This window comes from Tamandua tetradactyla, chromosome 16, assembly GCF_023851605.1.
Source record: "Tamandua tetradactyla isolate mTamTet1 chromosome 16, mTamTet1.pri, whole genome shotgun sequence".
Taxonomy (NCBI): Eukaryota; Metazoa; Chordata; class Mammalia; order Pilosa; family Myrmecophagidae; genus Tamandua; species Tamandua tetradactyla.
This window is the reverse complement of record NC_135342.1, coordinates 24,875,137-24,885,112: the sequence shown is the minus strand read 5'-3', so window position 1 is coordinate 24,885,112 and position 9,976 is coordinate 24,875,137. Positions and strand designations below refer to the sequence as shown.

At 45.7% G+C, this 9,976-nt stretch overlaps 1 protein-coding gene across 4 annotated transcripts in view; it reads left to right on the top strand.

Annotated features, from left to right (window-relative positions):
• Window positions 1-5,163: 5,163 nt before the first annotated feature.
• Window positions 5,164-9,976, top strand: part of PAK4 (p21 (RAC1) activated kinase 4) — a 51,377-nt gene continuing 46,564 nt past the window's right edge. For 2 of the 4 annotated variants that reach the window (XM_077131915.1, XM_077131916.1), the window contains exon 1: window positions 5,164-5,327. The gene's annotated coding sequence lies outside the window, so the exon portion shown is untranslated. Of the gene's footprint in view, window positions 5,340-9,976 lie in introns of all 4 variants that reach the window. The other 2 variants (XM_077131914.1, XM_077131917.1) reach the window with 1 other exon arrangement.

The following is a 9,976-nucleotide window of genomic DNA, read 5'->3' as shown; positions in this document are numbered from 1 at the left end:
GGATGCCCAGTTAAACGTGAATTTCAGATAAACAACAAATAAGTTTTGGTATAAGTATGTCCCAAATATTGCATAGGATATACTTATGCTAAAACAAAATTCCATGTTTGTCTGAGATCGAATTTTAACTGGGAATTCTGTATTTTATTTGCTCTATCTGGTTACCCCAGGAATGAGTAAGGGGGCGTGGGGTAGAGGGAGAGGAGGGAGAGGAGAACAGAAAGACCTGAAGAAGGCAAAAAGGTGAGTGAGGGAGAAACGAGTTCCTCTCCAGGAGGAATTGCACATGAAGTGGGGAGTCTTTGAGGTTCCTGGGGGTCTCTCCCAGCCCCTCTCCTCCTTCCAAGATCTCTCTCCAGATCTTTGATATTTCTTTTCAACACATTTCAAAACCGATAATATGTTTATTTCAGATGAGACAATAACATCTAAAAAATAAAATGCAGAAAAGAACAAAATAGAACTGGCGATTTCCCTGTTGTCCCATCCCTAACTGCTTCTCACTTTTAACAACTTAATATCTTCCCCTCATAACCCCTGATTAAAAAAAATACTATCATACGATACAGATGAATGTGTAACCTGGTGTTCTTTCCTGCTTAAATGAACAAGGACGTAAAAATAATCTCTCTACTGCATTTTTTTTTTAGTTACAAAGAGTAAATATTTTAGAACAGTTTTAGGTTTACAAAAAAATTAGGAAGATGGTACAGAAAGTTCCCATAAACCCTCACACCCAGTTTTTTTCTATCATTAACAACTCCCGTAAGTGTGGTACAATTGTTACAATTAAAGAACCAATATTGAGACACTTTTATGTTATTTATATAATATATTGCATTTAAAACCATTTTAATATAACTCTATTGAGATATAATTTAATACAGCTAACTGCACCTTCAGAAGGGGTACGTTTGATGAGTTTTGACAGATGTGTGAAACTGCGTGTCCTGCCCCCCGCCCTGTCCTCACTGCCACCAGCACCTGCGACTCACCCCCCCTCTGTTATCAGAATATTTCCACCACCCCCAAAAGTTCCTTCCTGCTTCTTTGCAGTGAATCCCTCCCTCTGTCTCCAGGCAGACCTGTTCTCTATCACTATAGATTAGATTTCCCTTTTCTGGAATGCTACGTACAAATGGAATTGTACCTATAATCGTTTGAGACTGAAATTCGTTCACCCAACCAAATACATTCGCAGTTCATCCACCTTGTTGTGCTTATCAGTTATTCCTTCCTTTTTATTGCTGAGTAGTATTCCATAGCAAAGATGTACCTCATGGGTTTATCCATTCACCAGCTAATGGACATTTGGGGTTATTTCCAGTTTCTGACATTTATGAATTACAGCTGTTGTGAACTTTCCCAAACAATTCATCATGTGAATATGTGTTTTTATTTCTCTTGAGTAAATAACCAGGAATGGGATTGCTGGGTCCTGTGTTTTCCACATTCTTTGTATGGCTGCATAGATGTTTTCCATGGAACGGGATTTTTATTTCTAGCTCTGCCCATCACCTTCTTTTATGCTCTATTATTTATTTGCTCATGTGTTTATTATTAATTTCAAAGCATTTGTTGTCTGAAAAATAAGAGAAGTGGCTAAGAGCCCAGATCCTGAAGCCAGGATGCCAGTGTGACTTTGGGGAAGTTATTTAATCTCTCCATGCCTCAGTTTCCACATTTGTAGCCAGGAGATAACAGTAGTGCATACCTCATAAGATTGTTGTGGGGGATTAAATGAGTTAAGACATGTTAAGTGTTTACTGTAGGGCCTCCCATATAGAAAATGTCCAGTAAATGTTTATATTCACCATTATTAACATGTGTGGCAAACAGTAGGCATCCAATGAATACATTTATTGAGTGAATTTGAGCATCTTTAAGAATATCAACTTTGAAGTCAGACTTTCTGATTAAAATCCAAAGACAGTTGCTTACAAGGGCTGGGGCTTTGTGCCATTCCCCGCCCTATGCCATGCCTCAGTTTCCTCATCTGTAAAATGACGATAAGGGTCCCATTTTATAGATATGTGGTGAGGATGAGCTAAGATCACACAGGGAAAGTGTTTAGAGAGGGCCTGGCATAGAAAGCAGTGGAAGAAATCAGAAGCAACTTAAATGTCCAACAAGCAATCCCTAGGAGTGGATGGGATTGTTATCAAGGGAGAGACAGTTGTTACATTTCCTGATCACAGTCCCCTAAGTGGGTTATGAGAGTGATTATTATCTTGTATTCTCATCGGCACTGATTATGCTTAAAAAGTATTTTTCTTAGTGGCCAAAACAAAAACAAAAACAAAAAACTCAGTTTAATATCCATTTCATTATTTTCTTGTTTGCCAGCTCCATTTTTCCTATTCATTATTCAGTTGTTTTACCTTCTTGTTCCTGTCCTTTGCCTATTTTCCTGTTGTATGTTCATCTTTCTTTCCTTAATGATTTGTAAATATTCTTAACATATGAAGGACAGAAATCTTTGCTTTCTCATATGTATATTGCAATTTGTCTTTTCCTTGATCTGCTGAAGTTTATAATTGTTACATGGCCAAATCAGCCTCTGCCCTTCCCTTACCACCCTTATGCCCCTCACCCCTATTTCCGTCTTCTGCCCTAAAGGACTGACTTTCTTCTCCAAGGGCTTTGAAGTAACAGGGCCTGATTGCCAAACCTGAAAAAGCTCCTGGGACAGGGTCTAGCACTGGGATGGTTCCAGATTTCTGACCTCTTGGATCCCTAATAAAATTACAGGGGGTCCCCGCAACGTGGGCTCTAGAGTCTAAAGCCCCTGCAGTCTGTGCTAAGCCCTTGAATGGGCCAAGATTGCATCTGGCCCTCCTCCCGTACCTGTGACCAGGATAAGGTGATTTCACCAGGATAAGGTGAAATCATCTCAGCTACCGGTCTTGTTTTTTTAAAAAAAACGGAGATTGTGGGGTGGTGCAATGGTGGCACAGTGGCAGAATTCTCACCTGCCGTGCTGGAGACCCAGGTTGGATTCCTGGTGCCTGCCATGCAAAGGAAAAAAAAAAAAAAAAGAGATTCTGTAAGGTATAAAGATTTCAAAAGAACACCAAAACAAGAAAGTTTGATGCTGGTTAATCTTGGCAAGGATACGTTAAAGGGCACATTCTCTCTGAATGATAATGGGAAATAAATTGGTTCCCTGTAGTATAATTTGGCAATGTATATCCCAGGCCATAGGGAGGCAGCATAGGGCAGTTAGGAGAACTGGGAAGTCAGAACCAGGTTTGAGCCCCCGCTTTACCCCATTAGCATGTGCGACCCTGAGCAAGTGTAGTTACTTTTCTGATCCTCAGTTTCCTCTTCTGAGAAACAGGAATAATCATAGCCCTGGTTGTTAAAATTATACAACTGAGCACCATGTCGGGAGAACAGAAATGCTGGAAGCCTGGGAAATGTAACTATTATTAAATCTTAAAATTTTACATTCCTTTTGACCCAGCAGTTCCATTTGTGGCCATCTGTTCAAAGGAAATAATTAGAGATGTGCACAAATATTTAGTTGCATGAATTTGTTTGGGTAAAATTTTTATAATAGCAAAATATTTACCCAGAGCTTAAATGTTCAACAAGAAAGAGAGGTTAAACAAATTAGAGTTCATTGATAGGATGGCATCTTACTCAGCCATTAAAACCAATGTTCTTGAAGAATATTTAAGGACATGGAAAAAGATACTGGCGATATTTATAATATTGCTTTTTTTTTTGCATGGGCAGGCACTGGGAATTGAACTCAGGTCTCCAGCATGGCAGGCGAGAACTCTGCCTGCTGAGCCACCACGACCCACCCTATAATGTCACTTTTAAAAGATACAAAATCCTTAATAAATATGTCATTCAGATTCTATTTTTAAAAAGGCTGGTCAACGTGAGGAAGAAATGATTCATTCATTGCTTCCCCAGACATTGATTAAATGGCTAAATACCTACTCGGTTCTAGACCTTGCAGCCCTGCTAGACCCGTGGGATATCTAAGAATGACTCTGAGAGGGTGATATTACGATTCAGCCAGCCAGCCAGCCCCTCAGCAAATGCTTTTGTTTTTGCTTTTTTGTATGCTCTAATGGTGGGTGGGGGTCACATTTCATTCGTTTTCCATGTGACTATCCAGTTATTGCAGCAACATTTCCAAGTGTTCATTGGCCATCTACCTAGTATAACATCAGGGCACTGTTCTCAGCACTGGAGATGCAGCAGCCGACAAAAACATGCTTTTGTGGAGTTGACCTTCCAGTAGGGAAGACAACTACATGAATGATAAACATAATTAGCTAATTGGCTTATGTTAAGCAAGCCCAACAACTAAAAATAAATATTTGTCGTTATAGATGGGGTGGTCAGGGATAGATGGTATCTCTGTGAAGAATAAAACCTTAAAGGCAGCGAGAGAGGGGGCCATGTGGATATCTGGGGAAGTGTGTGTTCCAGGCAGAGGGAACAGTCAAGGCAAAGGCTCTGAGGTGAGAGTGTGTCTGACATTTTTCAGGAAGAGCAAGGAGGTTGGAGCCCAGTGAGTGAGAGCGTAGAAGAGGATGTCAGAGCTTACTTTATAATGATTCTTATTTTTATTTGGTATTTTTCAATTGTTGACCAATTAATTACTTTAACACTTTTTTAAAAAGTTTAAATGAAATAGTGTCTTGGTTCCCATGTTCCTGGGTTGCAAGCTCTGACCCAGACCATTGTCCAAAACTCATCAACTACTGTGATCCTGAATTCCTGAGCCAGTTAATTCGCCCCTCTGAACCTCAGTCTCTTATTCCGTAAAATGGGTATTAATAATACAATAGGACATGACTCACGTAAAGCACTTGGCCCGGTGCCTGGATCATAGTAAATGTTCAAGATCAGTTTCTGGCCATTATTACCTAACACTGCTTTCCACACCCAACTTCTTTTAGGGGTAGGTAAGGATGGGTGCTGAAAGAAAAGTCACCTTTCCTTTAAGAATTACACTGGGCACGGAACCAGACTCCCCGCACCCTTTCCGAATTTTCCAATCCTGGCTTGGCATTTTCTGCCCGAAGCCCTGGGATTGGAGAATCTGCACCAATCAGAGGCCGGAGCGGGAGCTGCCTGCCGCCCAGCTCCGCCCCTGCACGAGCCCTGAACCGGCCCTGTCGGCCCCGTTGCCATGGGGACTGGTGGGCGGTGAAGGGGGAAAGCCCCGGATGTTCGCTGGGGCTTCAACATGGCGGCGGCAGCGGCCGCTGTGGCGGCGGCGCCTGAGAGCTGAGGGCGGCGCGAGGACGTGGAGTTCCGGGCCAAGTAGCTAGGCCGCGAGGGACTGCGGTGCCGAGCCGGTAGGCTAAGCGGTAGGACCACGGGATTGGAGTGGGGCGGATGCTGGCGGTGGGAGATCGATTTCAAGAGTAGGGGGGCGGGGCCGCCGGGGTCAAAGTTCACTCCGGGAGGGAAGGGTCGAGTCGGGTTGGTTGGGGGTCGACGCTGAGGAAAGGGAGGTGTAGGGGAGATCGGAGGTCAAATTCTAGAAAAGGGGGCGTGGTGAAGGGAAGCCAAAGTGTGAAATTTGAAGTGGGGGCTCGTTCGAAAGGGTCGGGGCGAATCTTACAAGAAAGGGGGTCAAAGTTAATGATTTGAGGGGAGGGTACTCCTGCGAGGGTCAGAGGTCAGATCTTTGGGGGTGGTAGGTTGAAGGTTTACGTTCGCAACCAGCCGAGCAGATGAATGAGTTTTAGGTTGGGGGTCATTTCTTACGGTATCAAAGATTGGGCGTGTCGGAAAGAGGCATAGGCCAGAATTAGAGGCGAGACAGATGTTCCTGAGGGTCAAAGATTAAAACTCTAGTGACTGGGGCAGAGGGGCGGGCACATTCAGCAAAGAAGTCAAAGGGGCTTCCTGGTGGTGAGAAGGGGAGCCCCTCCTCCCATAACGATGATATTAGCAAGCACTCATAAAATACTGACTGTGTGCTAGGCCCTGTTTTGAGTGCTTTACATATATTAATTGTAAAGCATTTCATTCTTCCTACAACCCCAAGAGGCTGGTGCTATTGTCATCCCCATTTTAAGTTGAGGACACTGAGGCCCAGGGAAGTTAAGTAATTTGTCCAAGGTTGCCTAGTAAAAAATCGTGGAGCTGGGATTCCAGTTCTGGCTCCAGAGTCCTTCTATGCTTTACTGCCTCTCAGATAATCATAATGTTGGTTAATGTTTAATGAGGACTCAGCATCCTATATGTCTGGTCTTGTTGCATCTACAGTCTTATTCATTCCACAGTCTTGTGAATTAGATTGACCCATTTTACAGGAGGAGAAAGTGAGGCTCAGAACTTTTGCTAATTGCAAAGGGAGATTTGAATCTGGGTCTGAATGGTTCCAAAGCTCCCATAAGTTGCCACTGCTTCTCTCTGGCCTCTAGGTCTATTCCTGGAAACAGGGGGCTGGGCAGGCTGGGCCACTCCCTGTGCAGGAATGGGTTGTCTGACCTCTGTGGAAGGGTGTGATCTGGGAGGAGAGGTTCCCTTGGGCCTGTGGATTTGGGGGTGGGGTGTTCATGGTTGGCCTAGAGTTAGGAGGAGTAGTGTGGATGGTCCGAGTGAGTCTGATGGGTTTTGACTGGAGAGGATGTGGTTGGATGGTTCCTTATGCAAAATTGGGTGTTCTCTGTTCTTAAAACTCTCAACTCTCATTGTGGCCCTCAATTACTGCCACCTGATTAACTCCCTCTCTCTGCATGGCTCCCCAGTTCCAGCCACACCAGCCTCTTTGCCGTCCTTCAATTCCCTAGGCTTCTGCCTCCCTCCAGGTCTTTGACCTTCCTGTTCCCTCTGCCTGGAATCCTTTCCCAACCCTGCCCCTGTCACAGGTCATTCCCTCACTGCCGACCAGACCACCCAAACTCTCACAGCTCCCAGGCACTCTATCTTATTATCTTGTTTTCTTCCCAGCCTTTCACTCTGTCCTTATCTTGTTTGCTAGGCCAGTTGTTTGTATCTCCCTCTCTGGGATGTGGGTTCCACAAGGGAGGTCAGGGAATTTTCCCATCTTGTTCCATCCTGACACTCAGAGGATGCTCTATATATGGTGGTTGAATGTGAAGCTGTGGGCAAGATACACAGAGTCCCTGGCCTCAGAGGGCCCTCAGTGTCCCCTGGAGGGAGCAGCCTGGCATCAGTCCTCCAACTGGCAACATGTGACTCCATCTGTACAAACAGTGATGTAGCCTGTGAGGTCGTGTTCAGGGAGCCAGAAGAATGCCCATGTCCGATCTAGACTGGGACTGTGTCCCTGAGAAAATCCTCTGGGGATGCTCTGAAGGATGAGGAAGGGAGATGGGAAAGGTGATACCAGGCAGAAGAAACAGGGTGTGAGTAGCGGTTAGGGAGCAGGTGCAGAGTTGGGGACCTGTAGGTCAGGGTGAGCCCTCTAGTGTGCTCAGCCTGGGAAGGGTGGGTGTTGGGTTTGGGTTGGGATATCCTTTGACAGCTGAGTCTAGTGGGGAGCTATCTCAATTGTGACTGCTTTAGTTATACATGATTAAAAAAAAAAGTTTAAACTGACTCAAGCCAAAATTGACATTGATGGGTTCATGTAAGTGAGCCATGCAAAGTGATGGCTTCACGTGGAGCTGGATCCAGACACCACAGGCTGTTGTCAGAGTCTGCCTTACTGTCTCTGGGTGCTAGTTTCCTCTGGCCAGCTCCTGCCAGGAGCTCTAATACCCTTTTTCTGGTGGCTCCGGAAGCTCCCTGGACTGACTGACTGGACCAATCACTCTTTGGGAGTTGTGGATGAAACACTCCGATTGGCCAGGCCAATCATTTGCGTACCTAAGCCATCTGATCTGAGAGTTGGAGAGTAGTCTTTCCAAACTACTACACGGATGGAAAGAGGCCACCCAATTTGGAAAAAGTCTCAGGCAATGGAGGGACCTCTCTTGCCTCCTGGCTTCCTCTGTCAGCTGCCCCTCCTCCACCAGGCTCCAGCAGGGTCAGCAAGTGGGTACGCTGCCAGGCAGCCCTGGAGGTTGGCCTTCCTCCCAGTGCCAGCGCACTTTGTGGCTCAGGCCTGGGGAGAGAGAAGGAGGGATGGGGCTTTGGCATTGAAGACCCATGTTCAGGTCACTGCCCCATCACTTGACAGCTCTAGGACCTTGGGCACAGTAATTTCTTATTTGCCAATTTTGTTCCTTATGATACATTTTAGGCTAGTGGAAAAGCAGAGGTTTCGATATAATGAATTACGTATCTAACTTGCAGCCTGGGACAGAACACCCTGTGAAGCTCTTCCCTTCTCCCTTACCCTTCGTCCCTTCCAGTGGTAGTCAGTGTCCTGGATTTGGAGTTCACCATTTCTCTGCAGGTTTTCTACCCTTGAATGTACTTATAAACAGTAGAGTAGTAGAGCCCAACCCTGACTACACATTGTAATCACTAATCACTGTTGTCCAGGCCTCACCCACAGAGATTTTGATTCTGTCTAGGGTGGGGCCTAGGCCTCAGTCCTTTGAAAGCTGGCTGATTCTAATGGCCAGCCAGAGTTGACCACCCTGTTTTACAGTTTGTGCAGGTGGTATTACAGTACACATGCCCTTCTGAACTGGCTTTTTTTTGACTCAACGCTAGAGTCTGGGTATTTCTCCATGTAGGTCTTGGACAGGCCATTTGTTTTCCCTGCTGCCAAGTGTTTCTTTTTGTAATTAGGTCACTCAGGAGTTCTCCATTCTCCTTTTGGTGGCATTTACCTGGTTCCTGTCTAGGTTCTAGCAAACGGCACTGTAGTTAATGTTCTAGGACATGTTTCCTTGTGTCCTGTGACCAGATCTCACTTGGGCAAGTCTGGCATGGAAATTCTGGACATTCCAACTTTCCTGCCTGTTGTCAGTCGCTTTCCCAAATGCTTGTACCTCATTGAAATGGTTTTCTCAGCCATGAGATGGTGGGTCTTATTGCCTCCCCAGGCTGGTTGCGAACAGTTGGGGAGATGGTTGATGGAACACATTTAGACGGTGCCTGGCATCCCCCTACACTAAGAAGAGGAGATAGGCTGGGAAGGGCTTCCACCTTTGCCCACTAGAACATCCAAAAGAGCGACTGTGGCTTTGGCCAGCTCCCAGGGCTGACAATAGTGAAAAAAAAAAACGGGACTGATTGGAAATTCCTCAGGAAGGAGGCAAGAAGGAAGAAGGTTAAGCTTGGAAGAGGATGGACAAAACCTTGCTACACTCTTTTATGTGCTTTAACTTTTGATCCCAGGAGCAACCAATCCAGCCTTGGCCCTGCCTCCAAGAAATATATTACTGTGAGGGAAACACCTGTCCCCACAGGGTGACAGCCCGGAGAGCTAGGGGCTGTGATGGTAAACACACAGGCAGAGGGGTCAGGACCAAGAAGGGGCAGACACAGGCAGGAGCGTTGGGCTGGGGGTGGGGGAGATACGGGTGATTGTGGAGGCACTTGTCTCAGACTGGGGAGTCAATGAGGGTTTTCTGGAGGAAGGGACATCTGATTGTCGAGGAGTAAGCCAGGCCAAGAAAGGAGGTAGAAAGAAGGTAACAGGTAGCAGGTAGGGAAAGAGCATAGGCCCTGAAGTTGGAGTGAGCTTCAGATGTTCAGGGAACATTTGAGAGGCCCGTGTGTGGCTGAGAAGGGGATGAGGTCAGAGAAGTGGGGGAGGATGTGGCAGAGAAAGGCACTTGGGGTAAGGTATGTGGATTTCATTGTGTGTAGTGGTAAGTCATTGGAAGGTTTAAAGCAATGTCTGATTTCCCTTTTGTAAAGATTGTTCAGGCTGCTATGGGAGGTGGGCGCAGGGAGACCCATGAGGAGGCTGTTGTGGTAGTTCAGGTGAGAGAAGAGAATGGATGGGATGAGGGTGGATGGGTTAAGGATGGTGCCAGCCAGGATTTGGAGTACTTTATTCATATTAATTAGTTCATTGAATCTTCACCACAGCCTGTGAGGTTGTTACTGTGATCACCCCATTTCACAG